The sequence below is a fragment of the Lissotriton vulgaris genome, chromosome 1_1, assembly GCF_964263255.1.
Source record: "Lissotriton vulgaris chromosome 1_1, aLisVul1.2, whole genome shotgun sequence".
NCBI classification, from domain to species: Eukaryota; Metazoa; Chordata; class Amphibia; order Caudata; family Salamandridae; genus Lissotriton; species Lissotriton vulgaris.
Genome location: NC_141685.1, coordinates 1,144,725,419 through 1,144,741,668, shown reverse-complemented (window position 1 = coordinate 1,144,741,668; position 16,250 = coordinate 1,144,725,419). Strand labels below are relative to the sequence as shown.

The following is a 16,250-nucleotide window of genomic DNA, read 5'->3' as shown; positions in this document are numbered from 1 at the left end:
CAGCAGCCGTGATGCCAAGATATGTATTCTTACTACACTTATGTTATGTATCATTGTTGGAGTGGCACTAGCAACATTTAATTGGTATTTCTTTTTTCTTGCTGTAAAGAGTTATCATGACATAGGTAGCAAAAATGCCTTAGTATCCACAGTTCCATCCACTGTACCAGAGGTCACACCCAATCAACAGGAAACAACACACAGCACACTAGGTCCCAAACTCCCGGACAATAGTACTATTAACAATACATGCACCAGTGTGTATCTTGAACTCTCACCCTCCACCCCAGAGAATGGAAATAGTACATGGGATAGACCTGCTAACTTTACAGTACCACAACCAGTTTCCCGTCAACACCCCTCATCAGCACAGGGCTCCCCGATTCGCTATTGCCCCACACAGAACAATGCCCCTTGTCCCCTTTAAGCCTACGAACAAGAGGGCAGGGTATAAGACATTCCAATATCTTGTACAGATACAAAGGGGCCTAGGGCCCATATTAAGCCTACAACAGTCAGTAAGGGAGCATTCGGTCCACTCCTCTCTAGCAGACAACTCCTGGTACAGGGACATGACAGCAGAAGGGAAAACAGTAACATATCAGTCTTGCTACGTATGTTCCTACATCACCCATGCAGTACGTGCTGACAGACTAATTTTTTCCAAGGAAGTCCCACCACACATAGCCATGTGCCTTCGGCATTTGTACCTCTGCCGAATAAAAGGGCAGATTCGGGTCCTTTCAGTTCAAATGACGGTTGCACTTGTAAACACCACTACATGGGATTACACTTCTACTGTGCACATGGTTGTCACCGACCCGGCTAAACTCAAGGAGGAGTTCAAGGAAATGCGAAGGATAGGTGTAGATGACATGGATTGGCAGGAACGTGGCATTAGAAAACGTGGATATATAACAAATGACGTACCCTGGGCAGGCTGCGACGTATCATATAAACACCCCCCAGGCCCATGCCCATGCCAGAATAGGACAATGCTACGCCTCCTAGCGCAGGTCTTCCTTAACAACAAATGGCAAAGCCCCGGAGGGTTTTGGTGTAAGGCAGCAGCTTTAGGACCCCCTTGGGCTATAGAGACGGAGTGGAAAGAAAATATTGACTGGGATGTTGAGGATAATGGTGATCACATATGGGCTCAGGAGAGTGGAAGGTATACCTGGGGTGGGGAAGGAATGTCCGAACCTAAGAGAGCATTTAAACTAAAAAACCCTTCTCTTTGTTTCATAGGTAATGGCTCCGTACCTGTTGGGCGTAACACAGATTGCAACACAACTATCTTCAATTTTGATTTGCAGTTCGGCACCTCCACCTTGATGGACTACTATTGGGCTTGCGGAGAACGCCTCTAGCTCCAAATACCTCCTCAGTGGCTCGGACTGTGTTCTTTGGTGACTCTGCATGAAGTACACCTGGTTGTGACGGCATCGAATGCTTCCCACATACTGTCACACCCAATGACAGGTGATGTTACATTCCTCCACCGACACCGGTGAACAGCTGAGTACTTCGCAACAGAGGCCCTTGGTAACGTTCCAGAAGAATTCCGCCTCTTCAACAAGGCCCAGCTTTTCTTCGGAAGGGCAATTCCAATGTTCCAAACTCCGGCTAATGCTCGCTGGCTGGAAGTGACTCGCTATGAGGTCATGAAGGCCATCAACAGCACTAGGGACGGACTGAATGCAATTAGGGAAGAACTGCGCCCCTTAAAACTGATGGTTCTAGAGCATCGCTACTTCCTCGACATGCTAACTGCCAAAGATGGTGGTTTGTGCCATAGGATCGGAAAATCCTGCTGCACGTTCATACCAGGAAACGATGAGGATAACGGATCAATAGCAAGGGCCATTGAGGAGTTGACCAACTTGGGAAAAGAAATGACGAACGAAGGAGGTGCCCCTGCGGACATTATTCCAACGAACTGGTTCGATTTTGGCTGGATGCCCTCATGGCTTACAGCAATACTGAAATTAGTGATACCCATAGTTGGGATTATGTTGCTTCTGTGTTGCGCCTTTCAGATAGGGAGTCACTGTATTAAGAGGTTAAGTACCAAAGCTGTAGGGATGAACTACGTAGGCACAGGGACTTACCAGGTAGCAAAGTATGAAGACATGGATCGGGTTCCTGGGGATGGGACTGGAGTACCATTAGAAATGAGCGAGTTAGCAGCACCTGGCACTCCCTAAGGCATACCAGCAGCTCCTCCACTTCCCCCAGGTAGGGACACCCTGAGCAAGAGCCCTGCAGCAGCCCAATATGAATGTCTGCTTAATGATCAGGTGCAGAATATGCCGAAATACTAGGTAGGCCAGATGGAGAAAGAGCAAAGAAAAAAGAGCAATTCCAAGGCAGCTTTAAGTGTTATGTTAAGGACATGCCCTGGATAGCCCCACTAGCTGAAGGGTCACCGAGATACTCAGTTAAGAGTGTGTTCATAAATGAGCAAGAGCAGGGAGATGATGGAAGGGCGTGATCACGTTCTACCATCTGATTACCAAAAAGCGCATTTTTTATCGACCTAGATAGCATGAAGGTCCTATATGGCCCCACCAGAGAGAATCTGAAAATGTGCTTAAAATCCCTCACTTTTTGCCATGTATAATCAGCAAATGAAATCCCACAGATTCCCGGGTTTATTGGCCCAAGCCAAAGGCAAAAGGCCATCGCCTTATGTTAACAAAATCCACTGGGCCTAAATAATTTTAAACGTGCAATTCTGATGTGCTGAACGCAGCGAGGTAACTTGAGCAACCCTGGAAAAGTACAGTAGCCTTTCACAAGCGCCATTGCAAGACACCCCCCACACGCACGTACACAGGACCAGCTGATACAGATGGTACATCTTGCCACATTGTTTTGAAAAATAGCTTGCTCAAATGAAAACCGCAATGTCTTGTGATATTAGCACATGTCCCCGGTCCCACTCTCACATATACTTTTTTAGAGAGATGTTCGTGATCAGATGATTATTTGTTTATATCTTGTGGTCAAACCTGACCGTTTGTTTATATTCCGTGGTCAACCATGGCCGTTTGTTTCTATCTTGGGGTCAAACATGGCCAACCACCCGATTAACCCATTTGACCAGTTCCGTGTTCTTGGACATGCGGTCAGCCACCTTTACCAAAAATGCGTCAGCAAAAACGTCAGAATAGAACCTTGGTTCCGTTTTTCCAGGTATATTAGACCCAGCATGTCAAATTTGAAGCCAGAACTTGCTGCTGTATCTCTTATGAGAGTGAGTTCTCCGGCCGGCCGTTTTTCTGATTTTGGACTGTCAAGCCTACTCAATCAGGTGATGCCCTCCCAAGCTAGATAATGTTTTTGCCTTTTTAAATCTGACTTTTCTCGGTAGTTTTGATCCACACCCAATTCCTTGCATTTAAGGTTTCTTTAACTAACTAGATTCTGTTTGGCAAGTCTCCCTAGTTAGGTGCCTCTTGGCACTGAATTTTTAGAGAAATGTGTCTTTCCATTCCTTAAGTAATTTCAAATTGTGCCTTTTTAGGGCTCGGCGTCGTCACCACTTCGTCAGAAGTGGGGCGGAGCTGCGAGCCGTATTGTTAAGGGGATTCTGAATCGTGCAGGAAAAATTCCTCAGTGCGCGAGATTTTTTCGTGGTGTTGTGTGCCATCTGCATGGGAATTGGTCCTCTCACAGCTGTGTTTTTGTAAGGCTTCACGCAATAGGCCCTAGGAATGTTGTTCTCTCTAGTTCCTGCATATTCCGTGCCAGAACGCGCCTGAGATGCCATCAATTACCAATTACCAGATGTCAGGGTCCGTTCGCGCATTCACGACTCTGTAGTTTTCTTGAGCTGTGCCTGTGTGTGCGTGCATGGTGTCTCCCCTTCCAGGAGAATGCCATAAATTCTCAATTAGCAGCTGTCAGAGGTGCCGGTAATTGAAGGCCGATGCTTTTGTTTTTCAATGTTGCTTTAACATGCCCGTTCTTAGTAAAGTACATGTCCAAGGCTAAGAAAAGTCGGTTATTGCAGTGAACTATTTCAATAATGGCAAACACTTGTTTTTCAATGCTGCTTTAGTCGCACGTATTTATATATTTAATAACATGCCGGTTCTTAGTAAAGAACATGTCCAAGGCTAAGAAAAGTAGGTTATTGCAGTGAACTATTTCAATAATGGCAAACCCTTGTTTTTCAATGCTGCTTTAGTCGCACGTATTTATATATTTATTAACATGCCGGTTCTTCGTAAAGAACATGTACAACGCTAAAAAAAGTAGGTTATTGCAGTGAACTATTTCAATAATGGCAAACCCTTGTTTTTCAATGCTGCTTTAGTCGCACGTATTTATATATTTATTAACATGCCTGTTCTTAGTAAAGAACATGTCCAACGCTAAGAAAAGTAGGTTTTTGCAGTGAACTATTTCAATAATGGCAAACCCTTAGTTACAGGACATAAGGATTATTATAGTGTGAGTGCAGAGTGGTGAGTGCACAGAAGTGAGTAGTGAGTGCAGAGTAGTGAGTGCAGAGTAGTGAGTAGTGAGTGCAGAGTAGTGAGTGCAGAGTAGTGAGTGCAGAGTAGTGAGTGCAGAGTAGTGAGTGCAGAGTAGTGAGTAGTGAGTGCAGAGTAGTGAGTAGTGAGTGCAGAGTAGTGAGTAGTGAGTGCAGAGTAGTGGGTAGTGAGTGCAGAGTAGTGGGTAGTGAGTGCAGAGTAGTGGGTAGTGAGTGCAGAGTAGTGAGTAGTGAGTGCAGAGTAGTGAGTAGTGGGTACAGAGTGAGTGTGCAGAGTAGTGAGTGTGCAGAGTAGTGAGTGCAGAGTAGTGAGTGCAGAGTAGTGAGTGCAGAGTAGTGAGTGCAGAGTAGTGAGTAGTGAGTGCAGAGTTGTGAGTGGTGAGTGGTGATTGCAGAGTAGTGAGTGCAGAGTTGCGAGTAGTGAGTGCAGAGTTGTGAGTAGTGAGTGCAGAGTAGTGAGTGCTGAGTAGTGGGTAGTGAGTGCAGAGTAGTGGGTAGTGAGTGCAGAGTAGTGGGTAGTGAGTGCAGAGTAGTGAGTAGTGGGTACAGAGTGAGTGTGCAGAGTAGTGAGTGTGCAGAGTAGTGAGTGTGCAGAGTAGTGAGTGTGCAGAGTAGTGAGTGCAGAGTAGTGAGTGCAGAGTAGTGAGTGCAGAGTAGTGAGTGCAGAGTAGTGAGTGCAGAGTAGTGAGTGCAGAGTAGTGAGTAGTGAGTGCAGAGTTGTGAGTGGTGAGTGGTGATTGCAGAGTAGTGAGTGCAGAGTTGCGAGTAGTGAGTGCAGAGTTGTGAGTAGTGAGTGCAGAGTAGTGAGTGCTGAGTAGTGAGTAGTGAGTGCAGAGCAGTGAGTGCAGAGCAGTGAGTGCAGAGCAGTGAGTGCAGAGCGGTGAGTGCAGAGTAGTGAGTGAGTGCAGAGTAGTGAGTAGTGAGTGTAGAGTAGTGAGTGCAGAGTAGTGAGTGCAGAGTAGTGAGTAGTGAGTGCAGAGTAGTGAGTGCAGAGTAGTGATTAGTGAGTGCAGAGTAGTGATTAGTGAGTGCAGAGTAGTGAGTAGTGAGTCCATAGTAGTGAGTAGTGAGTGCAGAGTAGTGAGTGCAGAGTAGTGAGTGCAGAGTAGTGAGTGCAGAGTGGTGAGTGCAGAGTGGTGAGTGCAGAGTGGTGAGTGCAGAGTAGTGAGTGCAGAGTAGTGAGTGCAGAGTAGTGAGTGCAGAGTAGTGAGTGCAGAGTAGTGAGTGCAGAGTAGTGAGTGCAGAGTAGTGAGTGCAAAGTAGCGAGTGCAAAGTAGTGAGTGCAGAGTAGCGAGTGCAGAGTAGCGAGTGCAGAGTAGCGAGTGCAGAGTAGCGAGTGCAGAGTAGCGAGTGCAGAGTAGCGAGTGCAGAGTAGCGAGTAGTGAGTGCAGAGTAGTGAGTGCAGAGTAGTGAGTGCAGAGTAGTGAGTGCAGAGTAGTGAGTGCAGAGTAGTGAGTGCAGAGTAGTGAGTGCAGAGTAGTGAGTAGTGAGTGCAGAGTAGTGAGTGCAGAGTAGTGAGTAGTGAGTGCAGTGTAGTGAGTAGTGAGTGCAGAGTAGCGAGTGCAGAGTAGCGAGTGCAGAGTAGCGAGTGCAGAGTAGCGAGTGCAGAGTAGTGAGTGCAGAGTAGTGAGTGCAGAGTAGTGAGTGCAGAGTAGTGAGTAGTTAGTGCAGAGTAGTGAGTAGTTAGTGCAGAGTAGTGAGTAGTGAGTGTAGAGTAGTGAGTAGTGAGTGCAGAGTAGTGAGTGCAGAGTAGTGAGTGCAGAGTAGTGAGTGCAGAGTAGTGAGTGCAGAGTAGTGAGTGCAGAGTAGTGAGTGCAGAGTAGTGAGTAGTGAGTGCAGAGTAGTGAGTAGTGAGTGCAGAGTAGTGAGTAGTGAGTGCAGAGTAGTGAGTAGTGAGTGCAGAGTAGTGAGTAGTGAGTGCAGAGTAGTGAGTAGTGAGTGCAGAGTAGTGAGTGTGGAGTAGTGAGTGCAGAGTAGTGAGTAGTTAGTGTAGAGTAGTGAGTAGTGAGTGTAGAGTAGTGAGTAGTGAGTGTAGAGTAGTGAGTAGTGAGTGCAGAGTAGTGAGTAGTGAGTGCAGAGTAGTGAGTAGTGAGTGCAGAGTAGTGAGTGCAGAGTAGTGAGTGCAGAGTAGTGAGTGCAGAGTAGTGAGTGCAGAGTAGTGAGTGCAGAGTAGTGAGTGCAGAGTAGTGAGTGCAGAGTAGTGAGTGCAGAGTAGTGAGTAGTGAGTGCAGAGTAGTGAGTAGTGAGTGCGGAGTAGTGAGTAGTGAGTGTGGAGTAGTGAGTGTGGAGTAGTGAGTGCAGAGTAGTGAGTAGTGAGTGTAGAGTAGTGAGTGTAGAGTAGTGAGTGTAGAGTAGTGAGTGTAGAGTAGTGAGTGTAGAGTAGTGAGTAGTGAGTGCAGAGTAGTGAGTAGTGAGTGTAGAGTGTAGAGTAGTGAGTAGTGAGTGTAGAGTAGTGAGTAGTGAGTGCAGAGTAGTGAGTAGTGAGTGCAGAGTAGTGAGTGCAGAGTAGTGAGTGCAGAGTAGTGAGTGCAGAGTAGTGAGTGCAGAGTAGTGAGTGCAGAGTAGTGAGTGCAAAGTAGTGAGTGCAAAGTAGTGAGTGCAGAGTAGCGAGTGCAGAGTAGCGAGTGCAGAGTAGCGAGTGCAGAGTAGCGAGTGCAGAGTAGCGAGTGCAGAGTAGCGAGTGCAGAGTAGCGAGTGCAGAGTAGCGAGTAGTGGGTGCAGAGTAGTGAGTGCAGAGTAGTGAGTGCAGAGTAGTGAGTGCAGAGTAGTGAGTGCAGAGTAGTGAGTGCAGAGTAGTGAGTGCAGAGTAGTGAGTGCAGAGTAGTGAGTAGTGAGTGCAGAGTAGTGAGTGCAGAGTAGTGAGTGCAGAGTAGTGAGTGCAGAGTAGTGAGTGCAGAGTAGTGAGTGCAAAGTAGTGAGTGCAAAGTAGTGAGTGCAGAGTAGCGAGTGCAGAGTAGCGAGTGCAGAGTAGCGAGTGCAGAGTAGCGAGTGCAGAGTAGCGAGTGCAGAGTAGCGAGTGCAGAGTAGCGAGTAGTGAGTGCAGAGTAGTGAGTGCAGAGTAGTGAGTGCAGAGTAGTGAGTGCAGAGTAGTGAGTGCAGAGTAGTGAGTGCAGAGTAGTGAGTGCAGAGTAGTGAGTAGTGAGTGCAGAGTAGTGAGTGCAGAGTAGTGAGTAGTGAGTGCAGTGTAGTGAGTAGTGAGTGCAGAGTAGCGAGTGCAGAGTAGCGAGTGCAGAGTAGCGAGTGCAGAGTAGTGAGTGCAGAGTAGTGAGTGCAGAGTAGTGAGTGCAGAGTAGTGAGTAGTTAGTGCAGAGTAGTGAGTAGTTAGTGCAGAGTAGTGAGTAGTGAGTGTAGAGTAGTGAGTAGTGAGTGCAGAGTAGTGAGTGCAGAGTAGTGAGTGCAGAGTAGTGAGTGCAGAGTAGTGAGTGCAGAGTAGTGAGTGCAGAGTAGTGAGTGCAGAGTAGTGAGTAGTGAGTGCAGAGTAGTGAGTAGTGAGTGCAGAGTAGTGAGTAGTGAGTGCAGAGTAGTGAGTAGTGAGTGCAGAGTAGTGAGTAGTGAGTGCAGAGTAGTGAGTGTGGAGTAGTGAGTGCAGAGTAGTGAGTAGTTAGTGTAGAGTAGTGAGTAGTGAGTGTAGAGTAGTGAGTAGTGAGTGTAGAGTAGTGAGTAGTGAGTGCAGAGTAGTGAGTAGTGAGTGCAGAGTAGTGAGTAGTGAGTGCAGAGTAGTGAGTGCAGAGTAGTGAGTGCAGAGTAGTGAGTGCAGAGTAGTGAGTGCAGAGTAGTGAGTGCAGAGTAGTGAGTGCAGAGTAGTGAGTGCAGAGTAGTGAGTGCAGAGTAGTGAGTAGTGAGTGCAGAGTAGTGAGTAGTGAGTGCGGAGTAGTGAGTAGTGAGTGTGGAGTAGTGAGTGTGGAGTAGTGAGTGCAGAGTAGTGAGTAGTGAGTGTAGAGTAGTGAGTGTAGAGTAGTGAGTGTAGAGTAGTGAGTGTAGAGTAGTGAGTGTAGAGTAGTGAGTAGTGAGTGCAGAGTAGTGAGTAGTGAGTGTAGAGTGTAGAGTAGTGAGTAGTGAGTGTAGAGTAGTGAGTAGTGAGTGCAGAGTAGTGAGTAGTGAGTGCAGAGTAGTGAGTGCAGAGTAGTGAGTGTAGTGAGTGCAGAGTAGTGAGTAGTGAGTAGTGAGTGCAGAGTAGTGAGTGCAGAGTAGTGAGTAGTGAGTGCAGAGTAGTGAGTAGTGAGTGTAGAGTAGTGAGTAGTGAGTGCAGAGTAGTGAGTAGTGAGTGCAGAGTAGTGAGTAGTGAGTGCAGAGTAGTGAGTGCAGAGTAGTGAGTTCAGAGTAGTGAGTGCAGAGTAGTGAGTAGTGAGTGCAGAATAGTGAGTAGTGAGTGCAGAGTAGTGAGTAGTGAGTGCAGAGTAGTGAGTATTGAGTGCAGAGTAGCGATTGCAGAGTAGCGAGTAGTGAGTGCGGAGTAGTGAGTAGTGAGTGCAGATTAGTGAGTGCAGAGTAGTGAGTAGTGAGTGCAGAGTAGTGAGTGCAGAGTAGTGAGTAGTGAGTGCAGAGTAGTGAGTGCAGAGTAGTGAGTAGTGAGTGCAGAGTAGTGAGTGCAGAGTAGTGAGTGCAGAGTAGTGAGTGCAGAGTAGTGAGTAGTGAGTGCAGAGTAGTGAGTGCAGAGTAGTGAGTAGTGAGTGTAGAGTAGTGAGTAGTGAGTGCAGTGTAGTGAGTGCAGAGTAGTGAGTGCAGAGTAGTGAGTGCAGAGTAGTGAGTGCAGAGTAGTGAGTAGTGAGTGCAGAGTAGTGAGTGCAGAGTAGTGAGTGCAGAGTAGTGAGTGCAGAGTAGTGAGTGCAGAGTAGTGAGTGCAGAGTAGTGAGTGCAGAGTAGTGAGTGCAGAGTAGTGAGTAGTGAGTGCAGAGTAGTGAGTGCAGAGTAGTGAGTAGTGAGTGCAGAGTAGTGAGTGCAGAGTAGTGAGTGCAGAGTAGTGAGTGTAGAGTAGTGAGTAGTGAGTGCAGAGTAGTGAGTGCAGAGTAGTGAGTGCAGAGTAGTGAGTGCAGAGTAGTGAGTGCAGAGTAGTGAGTGCAGAGTAGTGAGTGCAGAGTAGTGAGTGCAGAGTAGTGAGTGCAGAGTAGTGAGTGCAGAGTAGTGAGTAGTGAGTGCAGAGTAGTGAGTAGTGTGTGCAGAGTAGTGAGTAGTGTGTGCAGATGAGTAGTGAGTAGTGTGTGCAGAGTAGTGAGTAGTGTGTGCAGAGTAGTGAGTAGTGTGTGCAGAGTAGTGAGTAGTGTGTGCTGAGTAGTGAGTAGTGTGTGCAGAGTAGTGAGTAGTGAGTGCAGAGTAGTGAGTAGTGAGTGTAGAGTAGTGAGTGCAGAGTAGTGAGTGCAGAGTAGTGAGTGCAGAGTAGTGAGTGCAGAGTAGTGAGTGCAGAGTAGTGAGTGCAGAGTAGTGAGTGCAGAGTAGTGAGTAGTGAGTGCAGAGTAGTGAGTAGTGAGTGCAGAGTAGTGAGTAGTGAGTGCAGAGTAGTGAGTGCAGAGTAGTGAGTGCAGAGTAGGCTGTCTGTCTGCGTCTGCAGTTACCTTGAGTGCGAGTGAGCGAGATAGCTCAGCGGTTGATGCCCCTGCTGCTGAGATCTCTCTGTACCCTGCAGAGCACTGTTTGCACGTCCTCGAAGGCCAGCGACAAGTTAACATTTATGTTTGATGAAAGCAAGTGCAGAGTGCAGAGTGCAGAGTGCAGAGTGACTGTAAAGTGACAGTGAGCGCAGTGACAGTGTGTAAGGGTGCAGGGTGCACATTGTTTTAGTGTGCAGAGTGCAGAGTGCAGAGTGACTGTAAAGTGACAGTGAGTGCAGTGACAGTGTGTAAGGGTGCAGGGTGCACATTGTGTTAGTGTGCAGAATGAATGTGCAGGATAAACAGTGTGTGACTATGCAGGGTGACATTGGGAGTGTGCGGGTGAGCAGTGTGTGAATGTGTAGGGGCAGTGTGTGAGTGTGCAGAAAACACCACATACACCACACACATACCACACACACACACACACCACACACACATATACCACACACACACAACACACACACAAACCACACACCTCACTCTCTCAACACCACACACTCATCACCACTCACCACAACACACTCACCACCACACACTCACCCCCCCAGGCTCACCCCCACAGACTCACCACCACACACTCACCACCACACACTCACCACTACACAGAAAACAACACACACAACAACATACCCCCAGCCGTCAATGAATGCTTTCACCAGGCACAAACATCAACAACCATCAATGTACGCTTTCACCAAAAACAAACACGACCATGCATCAGTGCCGCTAAACACTCACGCACACAACAAACAATGTCAGTGCAACTTTCACTAAACCCACACACACACACACCAACAGCTGACCGTGCACCAGCCACTCTTTCAATTGGCACAATCATCAACAACTGTCAGTGCACCCTTTCACCAACCACATGCATTACCATCCAGCTCTGTACGCTTGACAGCCACACTCACTAACAGCTCTTACTGCATGCTACCACCAGTCATACACACCTCAAGCCACCACTACACGCTTCCACCAACCACTCACACCAACAGCCATCACTGCACAATTCCTACAGGCACACACATCCACCACCCATCAATGCACTCGCCAATTCATACCGCATCCACCAATTAATATTGTACCTATCGCACTATGCTGCACTTTACCTTTTAAAGATAATGCGTCAAAGTACATCATGCCACCATTGATAACATTCCAATCCAACACACATATCTCCAACACACACCACATGCTTCCACTCCAAAACACATGCCTAAAACACATTGCCATTTACAATGCCATTATCTCTAACTCAAACAAACCCGAGCCCTAATGCATTCCTAATGCTTGTTAATAATACTTACCCCTCACATTCTGGGCCTCTTTAAAAATGCTTAACCTGCATAAATAGTTCTCTTCAGGAAGGCTTGTCTCAAGTTCCCTATATTTTCATAGAATGTATACTGTGCCTTTCTGAGTCTCTAGCAAATTCAAATGTGATTTTTAATAGATCTACACTTCAGCTTGCCTTATAGTTCTCATCAGGAAGGCTTGTTTCTAGGCACTAGAATTTTATGACAAATGTACTCTATGGCTTTGGATATCTAGCCGTTTTCAATTATGCCTTTTTAAAAGATACTCATTTCAGCTTGCCTTGCAACATTTATCTATATATCTATATCCAAAGAACAATGGTTCCTGTGGCATAATTATTTTTACCCAATATTCAATATGACAGCTTAAATTAGCACTATTGACTTGTAACAGAAAAGGGTTTGGCAAGGAAAGAAGAATTCTGCAGATGAATGGAGGGGCTTTGTTTCTACTCTGACAAACTGATTATACTAAGTTATAATTTTTGATCTGTATAACTTAATACAAATAAGAGGTGTTGTTGTTCATTGGATTGTTTTTGAAATGTCTTTGAAATGTTTCTTTATTGATCCTATTTATGAATATTTAACAATGTATAGATGCGAATAATGGTAAGCACGGTAAAATATGGCTTTTTGTATATTTATGCTTCCTCCTTAATTGCAAATAGTACCGGTGTATTTTTGGTTTAAAACAACTATAATATGTTGGACCTAGCATATAAGGTTTGAATTGTTGTACATCAGGCTGAATAACAGCATTGATCGTTACCATGACAAATACCCCGTGTTTACATAGTGAAGACACCCGCCCCCCATACAGAGTGCGCGCATTGCACGCATCACGTTAAATACGCGATGACGTTCAACACCCGGAACTAATTTGTTATCAAACAGACGACCGGGGAAACGCGACCGTGCGAACCTTGTTCTGCGAGCAGGTAGGCTCCTACATACTTTCCTACATAGAAATCCCTGCAATGACTTAGCCCTCTTCTAACCACAAGTCCCTCTGTCACCAGGCATCTTCCTGTTTTCCGCTGCAAACGTATTGAACGTCAGCACTATAATTACGATTACCACGCTATCTATCCACAGTGGTAAGTGGCGTTTTCTGTTATACCAAAGCCTAAGTTGGGGCTCTTAATATACAATTGCCCACTCTACAGTACGTGTATCAATAACATTTAACTGTTCTATCTTGCTTCCCGACAGTGCCCGGCTGGGTATACTGTAAGTCATTTCAATTATTCCATCACGCATGGGTTGCGTTAATTAAAGACACCACAAGGTATTATTCGTCCACCTTAGTCCACATATAATTATTAACTACTGCGACTACACATATTAACACTACTTTCACCTTCCCCCCAGATGTCCCGCACTGTTAAGTCCTGACGAGACCTCCATCAAGCAGGTCGAAACGCCGTCGACGCCATAGGGAAGGAACCCCTTAAGCACAGTGTTCTATGATTGTAGATAGTCACTGATAATAATTGCCTTATTATTGTGCTTGGTCATTTCCCCTTGTAAATATCCATAACAAAAAACTGTACAGATCACTTATTGTTTTATGTTCTGTTTTTGTTCACAAAATCACTGGGGACACATTGCACTTTTTTTGTATATATGTCGCTGTCATAAATATAAGACTCATTGTCTTAAGTTGAAATACAAGAAGTAATTTCTAAAAATTGGTATATGTGTGCTTCTTTCCTTGCCAACCCCTTTTCTGTTACAAGTCAATAGTGCTAATTTAAGTTGTCATATTGAATATTGTGTAAAAATAATTATGCCACAGGAACCATTTTTCTTTGGATAAATATATTGCCCTGGTTCCGCTGTGAGTAGGGTCCCCTTGTTTCCCCCTTTTGCAACATTTATCAGCATTTGTCATCCAGCACTTGCTCCCGACAGAGTGAAGTCGGGATTTCTTAGATGGCTTTTTACTTAATAGTATGAAATGATATGCATTTATTGCTTTGCTAAAAATAAGCATTTATTGGTCCACTTGTGAATTAATAATAAGCGTGCCACTTCAACATGATTTTTTGTCAGCTCATCTCATTGTTCCTTGTCAATCAGTAAAGTGTTGTGCCGGTGGCCTGTGACTCAGTTGACGTGACCACACTCAAAAGGGGCTTCAGGTCCCCTTTATCAACCTTGATGCATGGTGATGATGCTTTCAATTCTAGTAATAATTTGACTCCGTACCACTCCCAGACTGCTGGCATCTACAGCGGTAAAGCATTTTTTACCAGCAGTAAAGGCATCCAGCGCTGGAGTTTTTACAATTCATTTGTTTGATTTTAGTAAAAGCCTCTTTTTTTTTTTTGTCCTCATTAGCCACTTAGTCCACTTAATCGATCCAGGGGCATTCCCACAGCAGGACCCAGTAGCCTTTTTTTTTTAAGGTACCGTCAAGTTTTTCCCGAAGGCTTGTCTGGTATCGAAGCTGAAGAAATAGAGCCCCTCACGATCTAGCTCCATTACAAACCCAATATGGGCTGATAGTCCAATATTACTATGGCTTGGGGTACCTCCCATTGGACATGGAGACTGAGGCTTAATCATCGGACCCGGGGGGGGGGGGGGGGGGGGGGGACAAAAAAAAAACCCGGGATCCTAACTGTTCCGACTCCACTCAAGAAATTCCAAAATCTCACAGTACGGGGACTACATAGGTTTTGGCCAAATCTACTTTTGATGTCGCGTACAGTGAAGCCAGCCACTCTGCATGAATTGGTGAGTTAATGTGTTATATCCCTTGTACTACTCTTCTTCATCTTTATACCCATTTTATACATATTGTGTTTTCTTTTGAATAGTTGTTAATCTTATGCCTCTCCTTTAAGCCTCTCCTTCTATGTCATCGTTGCTTAGCAATTCTAGAATGCTTATAATCTTGCTGCTCACTTGAGATTGGAGCTTGATAGAGTGACACTCTGGCAGTTTGAGAGCTGAACTTGTTCTCATGAATAAATCCTTTTAACTTATTGGACTGAATCTGTCTTCATTGGACGCAACATAAATTTGGCGACGAGGTGGTCAAGTCAGCCATCTTTGGACCCACATCCATCTAAAGACTTTCAATTTTTATCAAGATTTTCTACAACTACCAGACTACAGTGCCCTCTCTGATTTGCTTCATTTGATCTAACTTGAAGAGTCTTCCAAGACAACTGAATTCAAGACATCATTAAGATAAGTCTTCAAAATATTTTATTTATACCTTTTATTGGGAACTTCACTACATTGACTTATTCCCAAACCTTCTCAACATCCATTTTTAATCTCCTTGCAAGCCCTTACTTATACTTATTTTTTGGAACTCTTATTCAAATTTTAACTCATTTTACTCTTATTTACTTAAATCTACTGCGACTCTCTTTGTGTTTGCTGTTAAGATTGGACCTTCCGAATTTTTTCATGAGCAAATACATATGTCTGGAAACAAAAACCTAACGAGTGTCTCCCTTTGAAAGTACATCTTGCCTTCAAGTACTTGGGTCTGCTGGGACTCTCGTTGTGCTTGCTGCAGAACTTGCTTCGATCGAGTATTTCACCATCAAATGCACCTTTCTGTGAAGAAGAACCTATCCAGTATTTCCCATTGAAGCTAACGTCATGGGGAATCTCTGAATCATTTTTCACGTTTTTTCACTTTGGCCCAGCTGACACTTTATTTTTCTTGCTCCCGCTTCATTTCATTCCCCGCAGCGACATTCAAAATTGCATTCAACGCTTACCTGCCTCAGAACTTCCTGACGTCTGTCCCTGTGCTCCCAGAACCTCTGCGCGCAGCCATTCTCTTCGTCCTCCCTTCGTCTTCACTTACCTTCGTCATCACGCTACGCTGCTACGCTTCTACGCTTCTACACGTAACGTCACCACCATTTTGCCTGTTACCTGGCAACCATCAACAAAACATCGCGCAACTTTATTTACCTGATTTTTCTTGTCTGCACTATCGCTGATGTGCACAGCTACGATTTTCCAACGTTTCTAACCCTGATTCTGACTTCTCCATTCTGCACTCGCTGATGTGCACAGCTACAATCTTCCGATTTTTACATCGTTGCCTTCACGCTGATAGGCACAGCACTTCAATGAACTTCACTTCTTTGCCTTCACGCTGATAGGCACAGCAACTCCAATTGAACCTTGCTTCATTACCTTTACGCCGAGTGGTACAACAACTACAATTGAATTTTACTTCATTGCCTTCACGCTGACAGGCACAGCTAAGTCAAATTTTATTTTTATTTATTTATATTACCTTTTATATATTACACTTTTTCTTGTTTTTTTTTTTTTCTCCTTACTTATCTTTATCACCTCTTCATTTACTCATTATGGCAATGCAAACGGCTATTCTTCCTTCTCCGTTTCTTCCTGAACCAGGTTGTCCCAAAATAAAATGGACTCAATGGTACAAGTCTTTCAACAGGTACATTATAGCCATTGATGGCATTAAGTTTCCCCCTGTACGTAAAAATGCTATGTTGTATAATGCTTTAGGTGCAGAGGGTCAGAGGATTTTTGACCATCAACCCAAAATTGTACGTCCTCCTTCTGATGATTGGAATGAATACACTGAAGCGGTTCTCAGATTAGAAAAACATTTTATTGATGAACCAAGCATTATTGTTGAAAGACACAAGTTTTATACTCGGAAACAAAGAGAATATGAGAATGTTGATACTTTTTTGGCTGAATTGAGGGTTTTAGCGGCTTCTTGTGAATTTGAAGGTCCTATTGATCAATACTTGAGAGATCAACTAGTTGTTAATTGTCATTCTAATGAAGTTCAAAAAAGAATCCTCTGTTGTAGAAATC

At 45.0% G+C, this 16,250-nt stretch overlaps 1 pseudogene; it reads left to right on the top strand.

The window, feature by feature from the left end:
- The first annotated feature begins 752 nt into the window (after nucleotides 1-752).
- Nucleotides 753-3,444, top strand: LOC147748813 (uncharacterized; annotated as a pseudogene).
- The last annotated feature ends 12,806 nt before the right edge of the window (nucleotides 3,445-16,250 follow it).